The sequence below is a fragment of the Macrobrachium nipponense genome, chromosome 42 (assembly GCF_015104395.2).
Source record: "Macrobrachium nipponense isolate FS-2020 chromosome 42, ASM1510439v2, whole genome shotgun sequence".
Taxonomy (NCBI): Eukaryota; Metazoa; Arthropoda; class Malacostraca; order Decapoda; family Palaemonidae; genus Macrobrachium; species Macrobrachium nipponense.
In genome coordinates this window covers 51,165,193-51,178,142 of record NC_061103.1, presented here as the reverse complement: position 1 = coordinate 51,178,142, position 12,950 = coordinate 51,165,193, and the positions used below count along the sequence as shown (strand labels likewise).

The window sequence follows — 12,950 nt, the reverse complement described above, 5'->3', positions numbered from 1 at the left end:
TGAAAATCTGTGTATCCGAAACTCATTTCAAGACGCTGACTTCGGCAATCGTAATATTTAATGTTGGCCTCCTGAATTTTTTTTTCTTCACAGACTCTCAACTCGATGCCTTTATCAACAGACATAACGTGTTTTGATGGAGAAATTCTGGTTATTCAACGAGCTCTTATCCGGATCATCAAGCACTCATTTGAAACGTAACGATGTTGTTCGGACATATAACTTTCAACCAATCATCGTCAAGTGCATTTTAGCCAGAAAGAAAACAAATAGTGTCAAAATAACTCAGTTCTACCTCGAATTTGAAAGTGAAAACTCCTACGGCAGGATCGTCCAGACGATGGCTGTTTGAGGAGGAGGACTGGAGGAGGTCGCACGCAACTGGAGGAGGAAAAGCTCAGCTCATTGAACTGTGGAGGGTAAAAAGCATAAAACACACCGATCGGGATAAAAAGAGGAGGAGAGCAACAAATGAAATATGGTGTCTGCGGTCTCTTCTTCATTGTAGCAAGTTCTGCCAAATGGCTCGACCCTCAAGTGACAGCAATGAGGTAAAGTGAACAGAATGTCCGTTGTAGGTCTAGCCATTTAATCACTGTAGGTCATAAATATACCAGTGATGCTCAAATCTCTTGCAACATGAATTCTTTTTGTATCGTCCAAATTCTGAGACTCGACGTGACGTTGCCAAGTAGTGCTAAGCTTTTTTTTATTATTATTAATGATGTCATAATGTCGGAAAGTTTTCAAGTTCACAGCCAGGCCTATTTTCCTCGTGATTATATAAATATGATCCCTTTTATGTGTTGCTATATTCGTAATCTGTGCGATTTGAACTTATTTTTTTTTTATTACGTTGCTTAGTTCAAAGTGCGCTGCGGTGTGATAAGGTTAGCGGTGCCATCAATGAAAGGACTGAACAAAGACTACTATAGTCTTTGGATTGAACATGCTCCTCGGACAGGTCAACATAACCACGTCTGCAGCATTATGTCAGTAGACCCAATAAGCTCAACAGTCATCATAACAACCTTTTCAAAATAGGAATAGGAATTAAAACAAGTTTTCTTTTAACGTTGAAGTTTTAGGCTGCTTTTTAAGCTGCCTGTATGTTACAAAATGTTTTATAGGCCTAAAACATAATCTAGACTTTCTGAGATGTAATCTGTTACCATTGAATTCATTTGTAGAGATTACCTGTTCTTGGGGGAATACAATAGGAATATGAATTACAACACGTTTTCTTTGAACGTTGAAGTTTTAGGCTGTGTTTAAGTTGCCTGCATGTTGCAAAATATTTATAGGTCTAGAAAAATAATCTAAGCCTTCTGAGATATAATCTGTTAGTAATGATTTTATTTGTAGATATAGACTGTTCTTTGAGGAATAAAAGATGATGATGATTTTGATTATATGGAGAAGATGGCTATTAATCGAAATAACATAAGTATTAATATCAAGGCGTATGAAACACTAGTTTTTCAACTAGTTTAGAATATTCTCTTAAAAGCCACTCTGCTCGCTTTTGGTGTATAATATTTATTCTTCCATAAGGTAACTTGAAGTGCAACAATGTGTAGCTAACCTCATTTGCTTTCTAGCTAAAAATTGGTAATAGAGAGATGTGAATGCAAAGTGTCAAGTAAAGAAATCTAACACACCTAGGCCTAGGAACAATATCTTGGCTTTGACCAAAGAATAATTGCCTAGGCGAATATTTGCTAGTATGCCATCATTTTTTAAATATTTAAGAAATATAAGAAATAATTATGTATGAAAATCCAAATATTCCTCTAACAGATATAAAGTAGTAAATGTTTTCAAGATATTTTCAGTCATTAATCATTGTAGACCAATGTTACACCAGGTGGTGGTTGTTGCACCGACACACTAATGGTGCGTCACACACGCTCCCCTCACACGTTGATATCAGTGGGCGCATTCTACTTTTGTATATTATGTCTTTACATTTTTTCGGCGTTGAGGCGTAGAGCATTCAAATAGGACTATTTCAAAATTTATGCTTGCTCTGGAAGCAACATCAATGTTATGTTTTTTTTTTTTTTTTTTTTTTTTTTTTTTTTTTTTAACATTTGAACTGACGTTTGATGACGACTTCGTTTTGGTCATTACGCTTCAGCGATGTGGGAACGAGTTTTGAAAATGTTTCGTAAATGTTTATTTTCTGAAATTTGGCTACACGTGACATTTTCTTAGTTTTATAATATGAGACAGGTTTCACTCTTATGAAACATATTTTGCCCTTATTGTATGCAATAATCATGTTTTTGCATTGAAATAATGATAAATATGGAGCATGGTAGGTTGCCAGTTAGTGAATTTTGAACGAAATCCTATGGAGTCATGTCGCATGAGATTTGTGCATCACGTACATGACAATAAACATGATGTATCTGTCACCACAAAAGTCTAGCGCAAACTTGATTTGGGTAAGGGTTTTCATCATGCTCTCGGTCTGTGTCATCACCTTTGTTTATTTGAGAATCAGGTCCGTACCCATTTTTTTTTTTTATGGGGGCCGACGTTTTTCCCAGAATGAACTTTTTCTGACCTTTTTTTCTATAAATGTCATTGCGCATATAAGTACAGTAAGTTCCAAAAGTGAAGGGACAAATTTCAAAGGATTTCGTTCGAAATTCACCAACTGGCAACTACAACACGTAGCTGATTTTTTTTTTTTTTGTACAGTGAAAGCTCTATCAAGGAAAATAAAGTTAACATATGATGCACAAATATGAAATCTATGATATTTATAACAATCATAAGAAAAAATTACGGTAATAGTAATAATTTTCCAAGTATAGTAATTACTTCAAATTATAGAAACGAAACCATTTTAAATGTTCGTTCAACACAGGATGACCAACATTACTAATGTATATTTCAAGCAATGTGGAAACAGATATTTAATAGCATAGCGTATTATCAATTATGTTAGCGAAGATGCATAAAACCACGCAAGTATCAATAGAATGTAAATGAAAAGTCTCCGCAACATTAAACATAATCTACCATGAATGCACCTAGATTCAAAAGAAAAGTTGAGTGTGGTTGGTAGTTCTGATTTTAGTTTCTAGGACCGAGCATAAAACACCATCTTCGAAAAAGGCTCTAACTGCTGCTGCTACCTTCAGGTGACTAGGCCTAGTTCCGGGCATAGCAAGGCTTACAATGCAGGGCCGCTCTGTTATTTAGGCAAAGATAGAACCATTAGGACCGACACAGGACCTGCCCTTGCACCTGGGAAACAGACTCGCTATATAAAAAATAAGAAAGACGGTCGCAAGCAACCAGTACACCCGTAAAATCACCACCTGGTCGAGCAGGGAGACGACAGACCCCAACCACCCCTCCCCCCCCTCTACCTCTACCTCTACCCACAATCCTAACTCCACCTTTTTCACTTCAACCTTTTACCTCAAATCTTCTAATCATATTCCAGCCGTGGAATTTAAGACTGAATTTGCGGGCCCTTTCACACTGCGATTCTTGTCGGACCAAGATACGATTGCAGTGCCGGATCTAAATGCGACACAAAATTGCGCAAAACGTACATTTGTCCGACTGCCGTACAAAGTGATCCAATTTTTGACAAGCGCTTGCAGTCTGCTCTCAGCCTGTAGTGGTGACTAGATGGACAGGAGGAGAAAATCATTGTCTTCTTTATTTATTACATTTGAGAAAACCTAGAATTCACTGAGTACACCCTTTGAATACACAAAGGCACTTGTATGGCGCATTTGCCACAATTTTCGAGGAGCTGAAGAGAGATAATGATAAATTTTTCAATTACTTCAGAATGTCTAAAACAACCTTTGAGGAATTCTTGTCACGTCTACATGACCAGTTGCTAAAAGAAATACGACATTCAGAGATGATATTTCGCCAGCACAACTGGCAGTTACCATCAAGTAAGAGGAAATAATATGGACCTTTCCTTGTAAATTTGCTTTTCCATATAGAAATTAAAAAGGAGAAATGAAAACAACTAGTGTTAGCTGAAACATCTCTATTTATTAAAAGAATAAACTGATATATCTATATAAAAAACTAAAATCTTTTACTTTGATATAAAAAATCCATATCTCTCTCTGTTTCATTAATTAATGTAAATAAAACGTAAGTGTTAACTATAAAAACTTCTCAAAAAATCATATATATCGAAATCAAAAGCTTTTAGTCCTCTTTTATATCAATAATCTGCCGATAACCTTCTAATAATTTCAGTATCATAACGTGTATGTAACCTTAATGAAAAAAACAGCAAATCATTTAGTGAATCTTTTCTCAGTAGTTTATACTTAAGCTATCCATACCTGCAGTTCTTTCTTATTTACGAATAACACTATTGTTATTATTATTATTATTATTGTATGGCGTTTTTTCGTTGCATGGAACCAGTGGTTATTCAGCAACGGGAATAACACTATTTATATCCCTCAAATGTTTTCAATACCCAATGCAGCCGATCACCAGAAGCAGTGGAAGTCTACTGCTGTCGCACGTATATGCAGGAAAAAATCGCATAGTGTGAAGACACGTATTGAAGGCAATGGCCAACTGCAATCGCGTCTGGGTGCAGCACCGGACATGGCCAGTGGGGCCTGTCGGCTGTAATGCGATGCCGGACCGATATAGTGTGAAAACGTACATTAGAGATAATAGTCGACTGCTAGTCGCATGTAGGTCCGACATCGTGTCGCATTTACGTACGACATAGTGTGAAAGGGCCCTAGTAAGTGAGCGCATCATAAGGGAGTGATATCAACCAACTTCATATTTCCACGGGCAACCAGTAATCAGTTTGATCCAGTCAAGCATTATGGTATAACAGAAATTTATGAGTTTTTTGGGGGATTTATATATATATATATGTATATATAATTATATCTATATATATTTAATTATATATAATATATATATATATATATATATATCTGTGTTTGTGTGTGTGTGTGTGTGTATATTATATATAAAGAAGCACCAGAGCATGACAATAGGCCTAAGTGCTGGATTCTTAAAACAAGCCTCTGGTTATTCCTGACTAGATAAAAAGGTCCTGAGAGAGAGAGAGAGAGAGAGAGAGAGAGAGAGAGAGAGAGAGAGAGCATAACAGGAGATACTCGAATTAAAATAATGCTCGCCAAGCATTCACACTCCGGATCGTATGGACAAGAATAGTCTCACTTATGCACTGGAAAAAAAAAAAAGTGGAAACCTGCGAAAATACTTGTTTGATTCGACCCTGAACGCAATTCCACGTGCAAAAATTTGCACAATTGAGGAATTCGATGAAATTATTAACTAACAAGCTGGAAAATATATTTCCTTGATTCTTGAGTAGACCTAACCATGTAGCCAATGTTAAACGCGCATATAACTTGGATTTAGTTTTTTTTTTTTCTCTCCACACCAACTTGTCTTATTTATATCTCATTTAATCAGATGCTAAACTTCTTTGTGCTTTATCAAAAGAAATCATAATAACTTTCGATATAACGCTAGAAAAGTAGAAAGTTAAATTACAAATCATATTAGGCCAATGCTTATGCACTCGGTTCCTGCTGCCACTCACTCTGTGGTGAACACTTGATATCACGTGACATTGAGAGCCGCAGATGTTTCGGTGGGGAAATTTTTTTTCCATATTTTCTTTTAATAAACTCTTAATGAACTAACATTGATCATTCACTGGGGAAATACTTCCTGTGCTTGTACAGTTAATCACTGATACATATTATCAGATGAAGAGGATGTCAATAATTGGAATGAAATATACTAACTGGCAACCCCACGAGCGTTTCTAAAGAAGTACGATCAATTCTGAAATTTGTCGCTTCACTTCTGGAACTTACTGTGCGTACATACAAGATGAAATACTTGAAAATATTATTTTAGTTATATTAAGAATAACAATTGGGTATGCGGTCTATGCCCTTCTACCCGATTAGATGTAATTCAGTACTGACTTTGGTTAACAGAATCTTACTTAAAATTACTTACAAATATGTTGGCCTATATCATATTCCTGTTATCACTCTTGTATATTTCCTATTACTAAAGAATGATGTTAAAGCTTAATGACATGATTTATAAATAAAAAAAACTTGCCAAAAAGCAAAAGATTGCTATTTATTGCTTTGTAAGTCCACTTCAATGAAAAGGATAGTAAGAAAATATGAACTACCAGAAATTTTAGGGGGGTTTGTCGTTCGAACCCCCTCCCCCCGCCCACGGTACAGGCCCGTCTAAATCAGGGCTGCCACTCGTACTTTTCAGAAAACCCCATAGTCATTAGTCAGATAAAAAAAAAAAAACATTCCTATATAAAAAATCCAGCGCAATAATGTACAGTATATATATATATATATATTATATATATATTATATATATAGATATATATAATAAATATATATATATATACATATATATAATGTACACTTGGTAGTAGTGCTAAATAATTACATTAGACATACCTGGGATATAAATAATCAAATGAACCTTAGGCTTCCAGTAACTAAGATGATGGATGGAAAAGGCTTACGCTTGTGTTTCTAGATCCGGATCACTCTCAAATTCAGAAACTTCTTGTAGGGTCACTTTATTGGAATCTTGCAGATCTTTCAGACGTTTTTGATACCTTTTATGGCAAATACCATCCATTATATCTTTACGAGTTCTGATTTAGGTTCCCAAGTATCACTACTAAGACCACTTCTGGTTATTACCTGTTTAGCAAGCAGCTGGTCTCTCACTGAATAGGGTTTGAGAGAGTTTGTATTTTTTGATTTGACCAAATTAACTTGAGAGAAAACTCGTTCTACTGAGGCAGAAGAATATGGTAGTATTGTTAAATTTGTCATAAAGCAGGAAAGCGTTTCAAATTTGGGTATATCAAAGCCACCTCTTATATTTCTTAATTTGTACCAGAATTCTGGAATTGAATTATGAATTTGAGTTATATCTTTTGAATTTCGGAATGATCTCCATTCGTCGTCTAAGTCATTCAGTTCCTTTTCAGGGATAATTGATGGAAAACTAATTACTAATTTGACAAGAGATGTTGGTGACTATGCAGTATCAAGAGCCAAAGCTGGATCCAAGATGCTTAAATTAGCAATAACACCATCTTTATGAAGGGGGACCTTTACTTAATTTGTTCTGACAATTCAACAAGAAAATTGAGACAATCTGTTTTGAAAGTTTTATCTACTTGCACACCAAGTGGCTCTTTTCTTAGCCATTGCTCTGCCACCTAACTACAAATCAGTAAGATTTGTCTCTGCAACATCTTTGCTGATGTTATGTACTTGCGGACACCATGGATACATATTTTCAAAAAATATCTTACTTCAGTGTAGTTAAAAAAAATCCAGAAACCCAGACGAGAGACAAAAAACCCAGTTCTGGGTTTAAAAAACCAGGAGTGGCAGCCCTGCCTACGACTGAATACTCGAAGCGCAGCACGTACAGGGGATATTGCATCACTGCTGATATAATTGTAGTACAGTTCATTGCTGTCGTATAGTACTTTTATACTAAATTGCTTTTAGTGTGATGTACTAAAACTTATTGGGATCTGTATCCTATGAGTGATGGATGTACTCAAGTTCATAATTAAAACACTTTGATGGTTATTAGGCCTAGGCCTATTTGAAGGAGGCCATTGCCCTTGATAATCACACTGAGGTAAAATAAACTAGATTACTAGATTTTGTGGAGTTACAAAATTGGAGCTTTTTCCTGCGTGACGATTGTTATAAAATTGAAAGATTTGCTCAAATTATCTTGTACTTTGCATGTGTGTGCGTGTGCGCATCAAACAGTTTCATAAAACCCGTTTGGCAGACTAGTTTGACGAAGAATTTGAGCGTGTGGAGGGCGGGAGGTGGAGGGGTTGTTAATATTGTTAAGCAAGAAATCAGAAGCGACCATTCAATGTTCAACTGGGAGCAGAAAAGTCAACCCAAATGGGTTGTGACGATGGTTAGATCTATGATCGTTTTGTCAGTCGTGCGTTTGTTTTCCTTGTTTTATGTTTCTTATGGTTTTACTGTTATTTGATATATTTTAATATTTACGAAACTGTTCAATATTCATGTAATTGTGAAACATGAGTGAGAAGGCGTCACAAAGAACGCCTCTAATGGTTATATATATACATTATAGTAACACTGACACGCCCCCCTTCCTCGTGTTTCTAATGAGATTTCATTCATCCCTCTAAGTAGAAAACCTTACGAAACACAGATAAGTGTTGCTCATATAACTTACGCTGGCACGTGTAAGACCGGTTGAGTAACAGGTGAGGTGTTTACAAAAAGAACAGTGTGTAAATATTTACTGTTAAAAGACAGGCACACAATTCTCGGGTATCTATGAGGTGGCCGGTAATAAAGTTCGCAGGAAAAAAAAAGTCACAATTTCGGCTAGGAAAAACGTCACACTCATTTAGTCTTTTGTTGTATTTTTTACGGTAATCCCCAACGGGAGGCTTCCACTAAGAACGCCGGAAAGGGGGTGGTACTACATACAGAGTTAAAACCCCTGGGGGATCGTTTTCTATGAAATATGAATGTGACTTTTTATCTTATGACGTTTTTCTGATTTTTTTTCTTTTTTTACATATTTGATGCTTTCCTATACGCTGATAGATCTCAATAATGGTCTGTGTGATTCCTGCTCTGAGAATGACTATCCCTGCTTCCTTCCTTCATGATGTGCTCTCCCAAAGTCACCAGCCCGGGTTGAGCCTATATTAGGCTCAGAGGTCTGGATAAATTAATCCGTTATTAATTACTTATAATAATAATGCTCTCGCAAGTAAAGTCCTGCCTCCCAAAAAATGAGACAGACGAGGAGCCAGTCAAGGTGACCGCGCGCGAGGCAATTTGCAGCTTGTAACGGCTGGGGCGGAGTCGTGTTGGGCGGGTTTCTTTAATAAGCGCGTGGGAATGAATGCCCTGCTCCGAGTCAAGGCGGGTGAAGCAATGGCCCCGAGTCAGATGCAGGCCTATGGTAGTATGAACGTTATGCAATTTTCTTCATAAAAAGAATCCTTAGGCCTAGCCCGTCTCTCCCCTTCTTACCTGCACAGACAAACGTTTTAGTAACAAGTTGAAACCATGTACGAACAGGAAATTTAACAGTTACCGCAGGCTCATTAAGTACGCCAAATGGAAAAATAAGTCAGTCAGGGAAGAAATAGAAAGTAATAGGAGCCTCCATGGCTCGTTCCAGAGCCAGGGAAAGGCAGGAGCATTAGACAGTGTCGCGGGCAAGCTCTGCGGGAGAGAGGAAACAGTACTGAAGGCCACGATTCGGCAGCTGTTTACCTTTAGCCTTTAACGGCGAAAAGTGGACACCTGTTTGCCAGAGTCAGAAGGAAGGCCCTTTCCTACTTTGAGTGGAAGAGATTTTACAGCAGAACTTCATCCTTTCCCTGTCTTGAACGGAAAAGTTCACGTAAACACTCATCGCTAACACGTTACAATTTGCCTACCAACTTGAATACTTCCAGCACGTGCCGAATTCACACACACACACACACACACACACACACACACACACACACACACATATATATATATATATATTATATATATATATATATATATATATATTATATATATGTGTGTATGTATGTTATGTATGTATGTAATGTAAAGGGCAGTGAACATCCCCAAAACATTATAAATAAATTAAATAAATAAATAAATAAATAAACTAAATAAATATATATATATATATATATATATATATATATATATATATATATATATATATAACATATTATATAGTGTGTGTGTGTGTGTGCACAAAATTAAGCCACGAAGGAGAGAGTGGAGCTGTATTCGTATAATCATCGGGTTTTTACCTTTTCGTGATTTAAAGTCAAACACTATAAATAAGCTGAAAAGTTAAAGTTGTAGCGAACTTAGACTATTAGACTATTTGCACTGTGCATTTGAGCATCCGTCAAAAGAACCGTCACTGGAAGGTCAGTCATTTATATGCAACCTTTCGTCTCCGATATTTTTATGTTATATATATTACATATATAATATTCAGTTCTGGTTCTTTTCACCTGAACGAGAGAGAGAGAGAGAGAGAGAGAGAGAGAGAGAGAGAGAGAGAAGAGAGAGCTCTAATGGAGGAGAATGTTAAGGACCCAACTAGGTGGAGATGTTAGGGAGGAAAATTGGTTACAACAACAATCGTGAATGCAGAGGAATGAGAGCGAGAATGGCCGGGTGCTTCTGGAGGCGTAGACGCAAATGACACCTTTCCTCGGTCTCTTGTGAAGACCTCCGATTACTGGGCTCTTAAGCCCTCTGTTATTATCGTGAGTCAGCCAGAAGGGCTTCGTTTTGCACGTGGAGCTTTAGTCATTCAACTCAGGTAGCAAAACATGGGCCTATAGTTTTTTGAACTCCCACATTATCTAAAGTTGATTGGGCTCGGGAGCTTGTGATGCACTTTTTGGCATTTTCTGCAGCATACAGAAATCCCTGTGCAGATTCTGGGCGTGCAGTTCTTAGGGTTGGCCTGTCGTTAGTCTTTGTCTGTTTGTATGGTGGTTTTACGTTGCATGGAACCAGCGGTTGTTCAGCAACGGGACCAACGGATTTACGTGACTTCCGAACCACGTTGAGAGTGAACTTCTATCACCAGAAATACACATCTCTCACTCCTCAATGGAATGATCGAGAATCGAACTCGCGACCATCGGGGTGGGACGCCAACACCATACCAACCACGCCACTGCGGCGCCTCGTTAGTCTTTGGTCTCAAACTTGGATGGGAGTTGATGGAATATATGTAGGCATTGTTATCTACTTTTTAACAAGTCGATTGGTGGTGGTCGCTGTGGGGACTGCAGGAATGCAATCTCTGGTGGTCTTCAGGCTCTAGAACAGCCGTCGCCAACCTTTAGAACTTCATGGACCACTACTGTATAATTTTATATTTGGCGGACCACTAATATAAATTTTAAAGAGTAGGTAATATGTTTATATAATGACAATCAGAAAACTTATATTTTAGTAATATGAAATGCACATATTAAATGTAACAAATTTATAGTTCAGTTATTAAAAAAATTGAAAGATTTGACGTTTTAAGTATTACACATCTTAGTGTGATATTTGTTCCTGCTTGTTAATAAGTTTGTTGATGTTTGGGTCCAGTGACGTTACTAAAAGACGGAGGTCGGCGAGCTGTTTTTAATTGTAGCCGATATCCAAGTTTTTAATGCTAAATCTAGCATTGAAAATGCCAAATTGGCAACACTGGGCTCTGTCTTCTGTGCAATTTGTATCAGTGGTTGCCTGAAAATGATTAAGAAGACATAAAAATTTAAATAATGTCCCAATTTGTCTGCGGACCATCAACATTTTTTCACGGACCACCAGTGGTCCGTGGACCACCTGTTGGCGACCGCTGCTCTAGAACACGACTACTCATTGTATATCATATATGCAGTTATGGAGTTTGGCCTTGAAATGAGGTTTTGCTTCGTAACGCAATGAGAGAACTTAATCTTTGTTACAATTCACTGGTCACCTGGTATGGTAGCTGATGCCGTGACATGTCGCTCTTATGTCGTGGGTTCGCCTCTCCCCCATGCCTATGAAAAATGACTGGTGCAGTGTTGGGGGGTCTTCAGCGGTGGGAGGTTGAAACCGACATTCTTTGGAAGCTTGAATCTCAAGTCAATGGTCCCTTTGGTGGACTTGTTCCACGTGAATAGGCTTCATCTACCGAAATATACAAAAGAGAGAGTGTCGCAGATTATACTTCGTATTTCCTTCCAGGCTTGTGATTCAAGCAATTGAAAAAGTCCCTTCATAGACTGTTTAGTTTGCTTATATAGCTTGTATTGTGTTTTTACGTTGCCGGGAACCAGTGGTTATTCAGCAACGGGACCAACGGCTTTACGTGACTTCCGAACCACGTCGAGAGTGAACTTCTATCACCAGAAATACACATCTTCACACCTCAATGGAATGCTCGAGAATCGAAATCGCGGGCACCGAGGTGGCAGGCCAAGACCATACCGATCACGCCACTGAGGCGCTAAATCTTTGTTTAGTGGCCTAACGTAATTTTCTCGGAGAAAGTAAAGGCGTATAGGAGGTCCATAACTTCATGTCTAGATCACATTGGGTAGAATTATGGACACATTTTCTCAACACTGAGTAAATGTGATTGTCTTCTGTGATAAAAATGAAAGCTGAGGCAGTCAGAGAAGTAAAGAGAGCCTTTGAAACTTAGTAAAGCATCGGATGAAAATACATTTTTTTTTTTTTTTTTTTGAAAACATTTAGGTTACAGGGGGGAGAAAAGTTTCCGTTGCAGATGGGTCTATAAGCTGCAACCTATTTCAGCCATATTACTGTACTTCAGTTCGTCAGCCCTTTCTTCCATCCTGTACCCGCTCCTAACCTTTTGTATTAGTACACAATTGCGAGGTTTTCCTCCTGTTAGGTACACCTTTCTAACCTGTTTACTGTAAATTTCCATTTCGGCTGAATGACCTCATAGTTCCCAGCGTTAAATTTTATATTCCACTCCACATGGGCATGAGAGAAGCTTGTTTATTTTTTAGGGTGGGGGTAGGGGAAGGTGGTGGGCATGAGCCTCTAGTGGATGATTTATGAAAGGTGAATAAAATAAGTTATAACGTGAATTCTTGGTAGAAATGAGTTCCAGTTTTGTATGGATGTGATGTAACTGAATTTCTGGTCATTTTTGAGCGGATGCTGACAATTCGGCCTGGCCAAGATTCAGTGTCACTTTGCCGTGAAAAAAACTCGGAAGCGATACATAGCATTAGATGAGAAACAGAGTGTAGTTAGTAACACGCCAGAGCCGGGAATGAGTGAAGGTCTACACGGATGAGCGCCTGCTGTGTGCCATCGAAAGTT

General features: G+C 37.8%; 1 protein-coding gene across 2 annotated transcripts in view; it reads left to right on the top strand.

The window, feature by feature from the left end:
* The first annotated feature begins 337 nt into the window (after window positions 1-337).
* Window positions 338-12,950, top strand: part of LOC135213207 (cyclin-I-like) — a 364,491-nt gene continuing 351,878 nt past the window's right edge. For both annotated transcript variants that reach the window (XM_064247187.1, XM_064247183.1), the window contains exon 1: window positions 338-551. The gene's annotated coding sequence lies outside the window, so the exon portion shown is untranslated. The remainder of the gene's footprint in view (window positions 552-12,950) is intronic.